The sequence below is a fragment of the Aegilops tauschii genome, chromosome 7, assembly GCF_002575655.3.
Source record: "Aegilops tauschii subsp. strangulata cultivar AL8/78 chromosome 7, Aet v6.0, whole genome shotgun sequence".
Classification (NCBI taxonomy): Eukaryota; Viridiplantae; Streptophyta; class Magnoliopsida; order Poales; family Poaceae; genus Aegilops; species Aegilops tauschii.
In genome coordinates, this window is record NC_053041.3 from 75,912,468 (window position 1) to 75,925,040 (window position 12,573).

Sequence of the window (12,573 nt, forward strand, 5' to 3'; positions counted from 1 at the left end):
GGACGACGAATTGTCGGAGTCGCAAAGGAAATTGCGAAAAAAGAACTCGTTGGTGGAGTCCATTTTGTACCTTGGCAAACTGTCGAACAGTTTGCGGGCGTCGACGAAGAAGATGGCCGGCGACGGGAGTTGCGGCGCGCATGGACCAGCTAGCTGCCCTGCCGGCGTCTGACGAGCGTGCCGGTGAGGGTCTGGCCGGTGACGGCGAGGCGGCTGCTTGGTCACGGGGTGTCGGGGTGGGAAGCAGTCGGTCCCCGGCGGCAAGACGGCGGTGACTAGGTCGGAGGTGGCGGCGTTGCTTAGAGGATGTTGCAGGCGCCGACAGCTGGCAGAGTCACCGGAAAATGGGTGGTGGCGGTGACGACGAAGGAGGTGGGCGTGGTTGCTGTTGGATGGGGGAGGCCAATGTGCCACCGACCAGCGGGACCGGAGGAAGGAGAAGGCGAGCGTGTGCCCGTCCGTCTCATGTCCGCGCCGACGCAAATCCGGCTCAAAAATGGGTCGGAAATGGGTCGCCCGTGGACGAAAAGTGGACGCACGTTCGTTTGGGTCGGTGCGTTGGGCCAACTTTTGTATCCGCGCCGACCCAAATGGATGCGAGCGGACGAAATGAATCGCCCCGTTGGAGTTGCTCTTAGAGAAGGAGTTTCATCTGGGAGATAGGACAAGACTTGCAAAACTTTGTTCACTACTAGGGGCCAAACGGGCAGCTGGAGAAAGAAAAGACGGCCAATATTTTACACTAGCTGCAGAGGTCGATCATCTCGCCACCGATGTCCAACGGTCAGAGGGAATTCTATAGCATCCTCGCGATCCACACTTGATATTTAAACACATTAAGGTGTGCGGCATGGGCGCTAGCTCGCTGCATCCACGTCGGACTAGCTAGGCGACAAAAATAAAAAGCAGTCGAAGGGACAAAACGAGCGGAAGGGTTCGCTCAGCCTCAACCCCCGATTCCTCTCCCTTGTTTGCAGCCACCGCGGCCACCCGCGTCCTCCCCCCGCAACTGGCGCCCCCATCCCTTCTCTCCTTCCCTCACCACCTCCCCACCACCGACGAGCTCCTCCCCTCTTCCTCGCCCCAGATCGACCAGCAGGGCCAGATCCTACCGCCATTCATGCATCTCGCCCTCGTCACCGGCCGCCGCTGCCGTGCCCCCCTCCCCCCCGCGCGGTGCTGAGGTGCGTATGGAGGCTTTGGGCCAGGGCAGCCGACAGCGAGATGCAGAGAAGCCCTAGGTATAGGTGACAGGAGGCGATGGGTGGCGGGTCGAGCCGCGATGTTGGGACGGCTATGTGAAGAAGAGAGAGGTTGTCTCTCCAACTATTTGTGTGATGGGGGGCAGATGAAAGGGAACAACTATGAAGTGATGGTGGATCTTCTTGAGAGTTGTGCACTGGATCGAGGCAGTCAACCATAAATCATTGGTAAAGGTAACAAATCAATTTCTCTCCCCAAACCTATTCCTCTGTGTGTGTTCTTGCTCCCCGAAGATTGAGGTTGGATATCATTCTGCCATTAATTTCAAGATGTTTGCTCATTCTGGCCCTAAGGATGAATGTAAGTGGCTCACAATATGTTTGAGGAAATGCCTATAAAATTTTAGAAGTGAGTATATATGCAGTTCTTTACTATTTGATCCGTAGTGACTGCTTTATATGAAAAACTATGCGGTTCCTCTGAGTTTTAGTTCAATCTGTCTCATCATAAAAGATGGCTAGAAGTTTTATTTTTGGTACTGCCTTTTAATATTTTAGGAGAGAGGGTTGGGCGCTTGAGGCGACGAGGAGCCACTCTTGCCGGCTGCAGCGACTACTCCAAGTGGAGGTGGAGCGAAGCAGCGGTTCACGCCAGGCCGGGCCCAGGACAACGACTTTAGGGGTGCCGTGCCCTGCATATTTCGTCGGGGTAAATTGTGCTAGCTTTCAGATTATTCATTTTTTTTACTCTGTCAAATATCTGCTCGGATTAGTTAACCAAGCTATTTAATGATGGTGTAGATTTGTTCCTGATGTGAGAATGTATATGTTGAAAATGGAGGAAATGAGATCTTAGGTAGTCAGGCGTGTGTTTGCAGTTGCAGTAACACAAAGAAGATGGTGGCAAATAGTTTGAGTCTGAAGATCATTTGTGTCCCTCTTGTCTGTTGCTTGTGGAATTGTAGAAACAACGATTAATGTGATGTATGTGAGGGGCCATTAAAGTGACTTACCTGGTGAGAAGATATGTTTGGCATTGATTAAGAAAACAATACATTTTCGTCTGATTGTATTGTCTTCCTTCAGGAGAAGATGTGTTCATTGCTGAAACTGGATACAAGGGTGCTTCCTTCTTCCAGGATATCGACGAAGCCTGGCAACTATAGATTTTCCTTAGCACAAGTGCAGGCAGATCTTAATCAATGTTACTCCAGTTGATGATGTTATGAAGCTTCCTTCAGTAACTGGTATGACCTGACGCCGGCGTTGTTTTGTGTTCAGAGGAGATGAGCTGTTGTATTCTTCCTTTTTATAGTTGTTGCAGGTTTTGCTAGATCTAAATCCATAGACAAAGCACTGATTGTTTGCTCTCTTGGAGCTATTATAATTTGCACAATTATATTTTAAGATTCATTTTGCTTACATTCATTTAGTGAAGCCCCTGCAAAAGTCAATATTCATTTGAGTGGTGACGATTGCACATGATTTTTTTACATTCATTTTTAGTGAAGAGCTCCAGTATGTCAGGCTAGCTTGGTGGCTTCCATATGAAATGATGAAAATTAATAATTGAAACCGAGATATGCAAAACCCACTAGCTTAGGAGTTAAGATTGTTAACTCGTTTTAGTGAACATGCATGTGTATAACCTTGCTGTTGTTCAGGCAAGTGGGTGCTCCCTCTCCCTCTCTCTCCCACTCCCCTTGCTTCGTTGCTCGAGCCTTCAACTCTCTTTCTCCCACTTCTGCTTCACTGCTTGAGCCTTCAATTAATTCCGTACACTGCACCAGCAAAATTGTACGAGTTCTTATTTATTTATTTATTTATTTATTTATTTTGTACAGTGAGTTCACGGTCTGCGGCGATCGAGGAAACACCATAACATTGGAGCTGGAGATCAAGCACCTGGAGCAGTACCTCATAACATTGTACATGAAAGCATTTGAGGAAGCACCTACAGTGAGTTCACGGTCTGCGGCGATCGAGGAAACACCAAAGGCAAAGGCGACTGTCGAAAGAGGTAGTGATGCAATGCTCCATTACAGCTGCCTCCCCTTAGCAAGAGGAGGAATGGCACATGGAGGATTCCTCTCCATCCAAATGCCCAAGGAAGGGTTGATGGTCATGAATCAAAGTTAACTTCCTCTCTACTTATCATTTAACTGTGACAAAGAATTTGAGCCAGCACTAATACAATTGTCTGATGCTTTGCAAAGTAGGCATTAAGAATATGAAAGAGAACTTGCAATTCCATTTGTCAATGTGCAGTGTCACGGAACACATTTACATTTTGCAGGTATGTTCTGGTTCATACTTACAAAATAGGTGACATGGTGCCCACATATTCAACTCATAATTTGTCATTACTTTCCACTTTGTTTATACATATGTCGGTTCGAGCAATGCATTAGAATTAATCACAAATTAATTTGCTTAAGATTTCATTTTCCATTGCTTGTTTGGTATTAAGATGATGACTGACATAGGCAGATAACAAGTTAACAACGACATCAAGTTGTCGGTAGCTGCGACATCAACGGATGGAGGGTACACCTGCTGTAGCGGACTTCGTCGTCTCATCGACAAGCTCACCTGTGACAGTACACCAGCTGCAGCTCTGGTGGGACGCTGGAGCTCATGGCAGCGTTTATGGCGATGTGCCTCGTCTGTACCCGAACTACATGTATGTGCAATGCAGGGAGGGACGGTGTGCATCGGATGGGACCCGGCACGGCGCGCGGCCGATGAGGAAGAGATGAGGAAGAGGACCAGCGGAGGGGGCTTGACAAGGTGTCGCTGGCTGCCTTGCCGGTGTCCAGATTCAGGGCAGAGTGCGTGGCGGCACCAAGAAGGTTGGGGAAGATTGCGCGATATATCTGTGCACCATGCAGGATGGATCCGGCATGGCGGCCGGGCCGACAAGGAAGAGGACCAGTGGAGGGGTGCTCGACAAGGCGACGCTAGCACCAATGCCGGTGCTCATATTCAAGGCAGGGGCAAGGCGGAGGCGCGCGATGGCGCAAAGGTTGGTAGCTGCTGCATACGTGTTGCTTTATGATCTTGCCTTCTTGGAAGCGTGGGTGTTGCTTCAATTGGAACCAATATTTTTTTGCCATGACTTCTAGATTGTCATACTACTTGACTTTTGCATCAGTGATATTTGAGATTATTCAAATGAATTTGTAATTAAGTTCGTATGGTTGATGATATCTGGGACGTGTATGTGCTAACAAGAGCTCAACAAACTAGCTGAAGGGGCGCTTACCCAGCTAGCACCGCCGAGCTACCGCTCAGGCGACGCGCCACGGGCTGCTAGTTTAAATATACAACTCTGGTACTACTACGATCTAAAGGAATTGATGGACGGAGGGCAGATTTCAACTGTTGTAGTAAAAGAAAGCAGGAGCACGTGTGACCAAAAATATTAGGACAAACCAACTTCTTGTTTCCCCACACGCAACGCGAATACGGAGAAAACTTTCTCCCTTGATATCCGTTTGTCTGTGCCAAGGAAGAGCGGCTCTTGCCGTTGCCCGGCGTGTCGTGAAGGAGAAGCGCCGCTCGCCGCCGCCCTAGCGTGTCGTGAAAGGGCAGTGCCGCTCCTGTCTAAGGCGTGTGGCCGCATTTTGCACTACCTTCGCAGCGACGGCTCCTCGACGTCGTCCCGAAGTGCCATGACAAAGCAGGAGTACGCCGGCCGGGAGCAGCGCCGGCGGGACAACCGCAACATCGTGCATCGATCCAAGTTCGCGGACTCGGACATCCCGGCGCCACACATCGCGACGTACTAGCTGGCGTACACCTTGGCCCTGGAACGCTCCGTGACGAAGTCGGAGATGGCCAAGCGCCGTCTCCGCCTCCTCGACGGGGAAATGGCCAGGTACGGCGAGGAATGTTCCCTCGCCGAGATAGCCGCCACCGCCAACGACGGCGCCTCCAACGACCTCGGTGGTCGTGGCCGCACTGCGCACGACAGGAGGAGGCGGAGAGGATGATCCGCGAGTGTTATGCGGCCGCTGGAAAGCCCTGCCACGACGTCTCTACCTTCCGCCGTCCCGAGCCTAACGACGACGACGACTCCGACACGGGGAAGTGACCTACGAGTTTTTTTTCACAGAAAAGTGACCTACGAGTTCACTGTGAAGTACTCCCTCTGTAAATTAATATAAGAGCGTTTAGATCACTACTTTAGTATTCTAAACACTCTTATATTAGTTTACGGAGGGAGTATAGGATAATTTAGGGTTTTAGTTTCGGGTTTTTAGTTCACCGGACAAATCATTCGGTTTTATGTATAAATTATCCTACTTTTAATGAAATCCGTCGTGTTTATATCAAAATTCGTTCATTTTTGAATTTCGTCCGGTTGATTTAAGTTGTTGTGGAAATATATGAGGATACGGTTATTCGTGTCCAGGGACTGGTCCCCTGTCCACGGCTGGATGCGAGAGGATTTTTGCGGGTTGCCGTTGGAAATACCCTTACACTAGATCCGGGTTCTTTAAAAAAAAGGGTATGACAAAGAGTATCAATAGGACTGCCCACGCACGTCCGCGCGACAGAGCACGTCCAACTTGTACTGTTTCCGGCGTCCCCGTAGCGAAACAGCACACATTGACGTTAAGAGCAGCAACTTGTTCCTTCGTCGAGGGGGGCGCGCGCGCTACTGCTGGAGAGGTCAACACTTTCCACCATTGCTTGCTTAGCTCTTTGAAACATGACCCGGTGGATTTGTTGCTTTCCCTGCCGAATGCCGACCGACGATCGCTGTCGATCTTCCCCTTTGGATTTCCGACTCCTTTTGTTCCCAGCGAGCACTGGGATTTCCCCTAGAATAATTTCATCGGATTTGGACTCTGCGATGCTGCTCGTGGTCTGTTCTTTGTTTGTCTGTTCCTCCATGAAACAGAACATCTGTTCTTCTGTCCTAACCTGTTTCATCTTCATGATTGGCGCAGGCCTGCAACCGGAGCTGCTGATCCGTCTCGAATCAACAGATGGGTTCCCTCACAAGTAAGTCCTCTCCTCAACTAATCAGCCTCCTCATGCTGCATCACTGAAATCCGACAACGCCATCTGACTCCAATACTCTGCAACTACATCTCAGGTTCTTCCTGGGTGACGACCTTGTGCGGGAGCCCGATATGCTCCGGCCAAGACGCCGTCTCATGCGCTTTGAACCAAATGTTCGACTCCTCCACCTGCACGAGCCACCTGGCGGCGACCGGCATGGCCGCGCTGCTCGTGCTCGCGCTCGCACTCCAGCTGCTTGTCAAAATTCCGCAGAGCAGAGCGTCTGCGCGGCAGCTCGTCACGCTCGGCTCACCGCTGCACTTGTCTGCTGTGGTGTTCACCGGCTGCTTGGGTTTGGTTTATCTTGGGCTAGGACTCTGGATGCTGGGGAGTGGCTTCAGTCAGGATGCTTCTACTGTTTACCTTCCACATTGGTGGCTTGTGAGTTGTGACGTTATTTCAGGGTTTGAATTTGGTCCTTGCCGGCTTGGCTTTCAGTGTCAGGCCTCGGTTTCTTGGAGCGGCATTCGTCAGGTCTTGGCCGGTCTTGCTGACCGTCTATGCAGCATTCATTTGTTCTTCTTCAGTTGTTGACATTGTTGCAGAGAAGACAATCACTATTAAGTCTTGTTTAGATGTTCTGTACTTACCAGGTGCAGTGGTCCTCCTCATTTATGGCATTCGGCACAGCCATGACGAAGAGGGCTATGGAGGAATTGGAAATGGTTTATACAAGCCCCTCAACACGGAGACAGACGGCGAGGCAGCTGATTCTGAGACTCATCAGGTCACTCCCTTTGCTACTGCTGGTTTTTTCAGTGAGATGTCGTTTTGGTGGTTGAATCCTCTAATGAAGAAGGGCTATGAGATTCCCCTTGAGGACAAAGACATGCTTCTTTTACACGCCACAGATCGAGTGCAAAACCAGTACTCCATGCTCATGGAGAAGCTGAATTGCAGGAAGCAGCCGCCGGCGCACGCCACACCATCATTCTTCTGGACTATTGTTTCTTGTCACAAGCGTGCCATCATGGTCTCAGGTTTCTTCGTTTTGCTCAAGGTTCTCACCTTATCCACTGGCCCAGTAATTCTCAAGGCATTCATCAATGTATCACTTGGGAAAGGGACCTTTAAATACGAAGGCTATGCGCTGGCTGCATTATTGTTCGTCTGCAAATGCTGTGAATCATTGTCGGAGAGACAGTGGTATTTCCGCACTCGGAGATTAGGACTGCAGGTGAGGTCACTCCTGTCAGCAGGTATTTATAAGAAACAACAGAAGCTATCAAATGGAGCAAAAATGAAGCACTCCTCTGGACAAATTATGAACTATGTGACCGTCGATGCCTATCGGATTGGGGAATTCCCATACTGGTTCCATCAAACATGGACAACAAGTGTTCAGCTTTGCATTGCTCTGGCAATTCTATACAATGCAGTTGGTGCTGCAATGATTTCATCGTTGGTTGTCATCATTCTCACCATACTCTGCAATGCTCCACTGGCCAGATTCCAACACAAGTTTCAGAGTAAACTTATGGAAGCACAAGATGTGAGATTGAAGGCCATGTCTGAGTCACTAGTTCATATGAAGGTCTTGAAACTTTATGCATGGGAATCCCACTTCAAGAAGGTCATCGAGGGGTTGAGGGAAGTTGAGTACAAGTGGTTGTCAGCATTCCAGCTTTGGAGGGCATACAACAGTTTCCTGTTCTGGGCTTCTCCTGCTTTGGTTTCTGTGGCAACCTTTGTAACATGCTATCTTTTGAAAATCCCTCTTGATGCTAGCAATGTCTTCACCTTTGTGGCAACTCTACGTCTCGTGCAAGACCCAGTTAGGACGATGCCGGATGTTATTGCAGTTGTGATACAAGCTAAGGTTTCTTTCACTCGGATATCAAAGTTCCTTGATGCACCTGAGTTAAACGAGCAAGTTAGGAAGAAATATTATGGTGGAATTGATTACCCTATAGCGATGGATTCATGTAGCTTCTCGTGGGATGAGAATACATCAAAACAAACTCTGAAGAATATAAATCTGGCAGTCAAAGCTGGAGAAAAGGTTGCAATTTGTGGAGAGGTTGGATCAGGAAAGTCGACACTTTTGGCTGCTGTACTCGGAGAGGTCCCCAAAACTGAAGGCGTGGTATGTTTTCTTCTTACTAACTTCATCTCTAATGAAATAGCTGCCATAATCAGAATTTAGACATTTATACATGTTTAAGATAAACATAGCCTGTTGACAACAGCGTGAAGTTCAGTTTGCAAAGTTATGAAAATTATGGTTGACAATATTTGCCAACATAAAATATGTTCATAAATTCATTTTTTCCTAACAGCTTAATATAAAATTATTTATCTTCGGATACACATTTCAGATCCAAGTCTGTGGGAAAATAGCATATATTTCTCAGAATGCATGGATCCAAACAGGAACTGTGCAAGACAATATTCTCTTTGGATCGTCAATGGACAGGCAAAGATACCACAAGACACTCGTGAGGTGCTCGTTGGTCAAGGACCTTGAAATATTGCCATATGGAGATTGTACTCAAATTGGGGAGAGAGGAGTAAATCTTAGTGGTGGTCAGAAGCAGCGCGTCCAGCTTGCTCGTGCACTATACCAAAATGCAGATATCTATCTTCTTCATGACCCTTTCAGTGCTGTTGATGCCCATACAGCCACAAGTCTCTTTAATGTAAGGATCATATTCATGAGTGCAGATTATATCAGCAGGTACATATTGTATTACTATAAGATCATGAACTGTTTTACAAATCTCTTTGTGACAGGAATATGTCATGAGTGCTCTATCAGACAAGACCGTTCTTTTGGTGACTCACCAAGTGGATTTTCTACCTGTATTTGACTCCATTTTGGTATCTCTCTCCACTTCAAAAAAGTCACCATATGATGATATTTATCTGTAATTAGCTTTATTTATTTTTTGATGTCATCTAAATGATTCTTGGCAGTTAATGTCAGATGGATAGGTTATTCGGTCTGCACCTTATCAAGATCTATTGGCAGATTGTGAAGAATTTAAAGACCTTGTAAATGCCCATAAAGATACTATGGGTGTTTCACATCGTAAGAACACCATACCCCATCAAAGATCCAAGGAAGTATCAATAAAGGAGACAGATGGTATTGATGGAAGTAGATATACAGAGTCTGTGAAACCATCACCAGAAGAAACAGGGGACGCAGTTTTCAAGTCTTATATGCTTTACCTGAGCCAGAAGAAAGGCTTCCTGTATTTCTCCTTGTGTATGATTTCTCACATAATTTTCGTAGCTGGGCAGATATCACAGAATTCATGGATGGCTGCTAATGTCCAAAATCCTCATGTCAGCACACTGAAGTTAATTTCTGTGTACAGTATTATCGGAGCTTGCACAATGATCTTCTTGCTATCAAGATCTTTAGCAGTCGTTGTTCTTGGGATCCAGTCATCAAGATCCTTATTTTCCCAGCTACTCAATTCATTATTCCGTGCACCAATGTCCTTTTTTGATTCTACACCTCTAGGAAGGGTTCTTAGCCGGGTAAGAGTTGTTAAACGAATGGTGATACGACAAGTTACAGAGATTTTCTCATGAGGGATTAACTTGTTCCCTTTTTCTTCTAATGCAGGTCTCTTCAGATTTGAGTATCGTTGACCTCGATATTCCATTTGCATTAGTGGTTAGCCTTGGTACCAGCTTAAATGCATGTAGCAATCTAGGGGTATTGGCTGTTGTTACATGGCAAGTTCTGTTTGTATCCGTGCCAATGATAGTTTTGGCAATTAGGTTGCAGGTAATTGGTATGACTTTGTTACTTTATGGCTAATCCTCATTTCTTTGATTATTTGATTTCATTGACACTTCACAGTTTTGCACTCAAAGTTTTAATAAGTGAAACCTGTTGTGTTTGGTCATGCAGAGGTACTATCTAGCATCGGCCAAGGAATTAATGCGGATCAATGGTACTACAAAGTCCGCCCTAGTGAGTCACTTAGGTGAATCGATTGCAGGGGCTATAACGATAAGGGCCTTTGAGGGAGAAGATCGTTTCTTTGCTAAAAATTTGGATCTTGTTGACAAGAATGCCAGCCCATATTTTTGTAATTTTGCAGCAACTGAATGGTTGATTCAACATATAGAAATAATGAGCGCCGTAGTTCTTTCTTTTTCTGCCGTTGTCATGGCTCTTCTTCCTCAAGAAACTTTTAGCCCTGGTAAGCAATTATATGAGCACCACGTTGCTTCAAATAAGCTTTTGCTACGAGAACATACTTGACACTCCCTCCATTCTCGAATAGATAACGATTTAGACATGACATGGGTCTCCAACAAACTAATTTGACCATTACATACTATGAAAATAATATTGACGAAAAATCCAATGATAGTATTATGATCTCACTAGTCCAAATACCTTTTTTATATACAATAGTAAAGTTTAAAAAGTTTTTTTTTGCGGAAGAAACTTTCTATCTATTCATCATCTGTCATGGTAGTACAGAGAACATCAGAAGTAACAAAAATTACAACCAGGTCCGTGGGTCACCTAGCGACAAATACAAGCATTGGAGCGAGCCGAAGGTGCGCCGCTATCATCGCCCTTCCTCGCCGGAGCCGGGCAAACGTTATTGTAGTAGCAGCCGGGAAGTCGTGGTGTTAAGGCTCCATAGGACCAGCGCACCAGAACAACAAACGTCGCAGATAAAGAGAAGTGAAGATCGGAAAGATCAAACCTATAGATACACGACCAGAGACATGCAAAGATTGGATCCAAACAGATCCACATGCCCTCCGGCGATGGTAGACGCAACATCAAGATGAGGATCGAACATGGGAGATATTATTCCTACTAGGGGACATCACCGCAGCCACATAGCCCCAACCGAGACGCTAAACCAAACAAGAACGAGAGGGAGATCCCTGCCACTGGCGCGGGGCCGGGATTCTCTGCACCTCCACGGCCCAAAGGCCATCGGAGGCAACACGGACCGGCGGCCACGGCGACGGGAGAACGAGAAACCCTAGTTGCCTGGGAGTAGCTTCTTGGGGAGGAGGAAAGGAAAGATGCCTAAAGTGTGAAAGTTTGATTGAATGCCTTCTAGAATGTTACACTCTGAGGTAGTAATGTTTATTATTGCAAGAAAATTATATTTACCGCCCTCGGCTGGGCAGAACATTATGAACATAAAACTCCGTACATTTCTCAAGCCACCACTTGATCTGATGATTTTATGGATAAGTTTGTATTTTTATGAAGATGCAATTCTAGTCCTAATGCTTATGCACCGGAGTTAACTAAATAAAGTACTTGATATCATTCAGTTTGTGCCATTACAAATAGTAGCACTAATTAGTTCCTTGCTTTCATACTTGCACAGGTTTTGTGGGAATGGCATTGTCCTATGGTCTTTCGCTAAATACATCATTTGTTTTCTTTACTCAAAGCCAGTGCAACCTTGGGAATCAAATAATCTCGGTGGAACGGGTGAGCCAATACATGGACATACCAAGTGAAGCAGCAGAAATCATTGAAGACAATCGACCATTAGCAGATTGGCCCCAAAATGGCAATGTGGAGATTAGGCATTTGAAGGTAATCAAATGTAAATATTTACACATAAACCTTACAAGGTAAAATAAAATCCTACCTATTAACACTTATAACAAATGTATGTGATGGATTTTCATTTAACAGATCAGGTATAGGATAGATGCTCCCCTTGTACTACATGGAATCACTTGCAATTTTGAAGGTGGAGATAAGATTGGTATAGTTGGTCGAACAGGAAGTGGCAAGACAACGTTAATTGGTGCATTGTTTCGCCTTGTTGAACTTGATGAAGGGAAAATAATTATAGACTCTGTGGATATTAGTACGATAGGCTTACATGATCTGCGATCGCGTTTGGGTATCATTCCACAAGATCCAACACTTTTTCAGGGTACAATAAGATACAATCTAGATCCTCTTGGGCAATTCTTTGGTGAAAAATATATGGGAGGTAAGATTCTGCACAACTAACTATGTTATTTTTCCTCATCTTACGCAATGATAAGATAAGATTATGATGACAAGGTATGACACCGAAAGAACCTGATGCGGCCCGCAACCCTTCCCGCGACCCCCGCGTCGCCTCCCCCGGCGGCGGCGGGGGAACCCTAGCCGCGCCGCCGCGGCCCCCTCCCCACCTCGCTCCATCTCCTCGCCGCCGCCTGAGGCACCCTCTGGGCAAGCCCGGGGCGCCAAGGATGGTGTCGGTGGGGCCTCGGCTGCCTTGCCTCTGCATGGGGAGTCCCGGATCTGGAGTGGCGGCTCCTTTGGCGAGGCATGTGGATCTGGCGCCATGAC

General features: G+C 46.8%; 2 long non-coding RNA genes and 1 pseudogene across 2 annotated transcripts; all 3 read left to right on the plus strand.

Annotated features, from left to right (window-relative positions):
• The first annotated feature begins 2,089 nt into the window (after positions 1-2,089).
• Positions 2,090-3,303, plus strand: LOC109745136 (uncharacterized). Its single transcript, XR_002228451.4, has 3 exons — positions 2,090-2,218; positions 2,289-2,449; positions 3,047-3,303. It is a non-coding gene; the product is annotated as an uncharacterized lncRNA (long non-coding RNA).
• Positions 3,304-3,367: 64 nt separating this feature from the next.
• On the plus strand, positions 3,368-4,409 carry LOC141026407 (uncharacterized). The gene is made up of 2 exons (XR_012188487.1): positions 3,368-3,498; positions 3,693-4,409. It is a non-coding gene; the product is annotated as an uncharacterized lncRNA (long non-coding RNA).
• Positions 4,410-6,158: 1,749 nt separating this feature from the next.
• LOC109745132 (ABC transporter C family member 10-like) lies at positions 6,159-12,246 on the plus strand (annotated as a pseudogene).
• Positions 12,247-12,573: the final 327 nt, after the last annotated feature.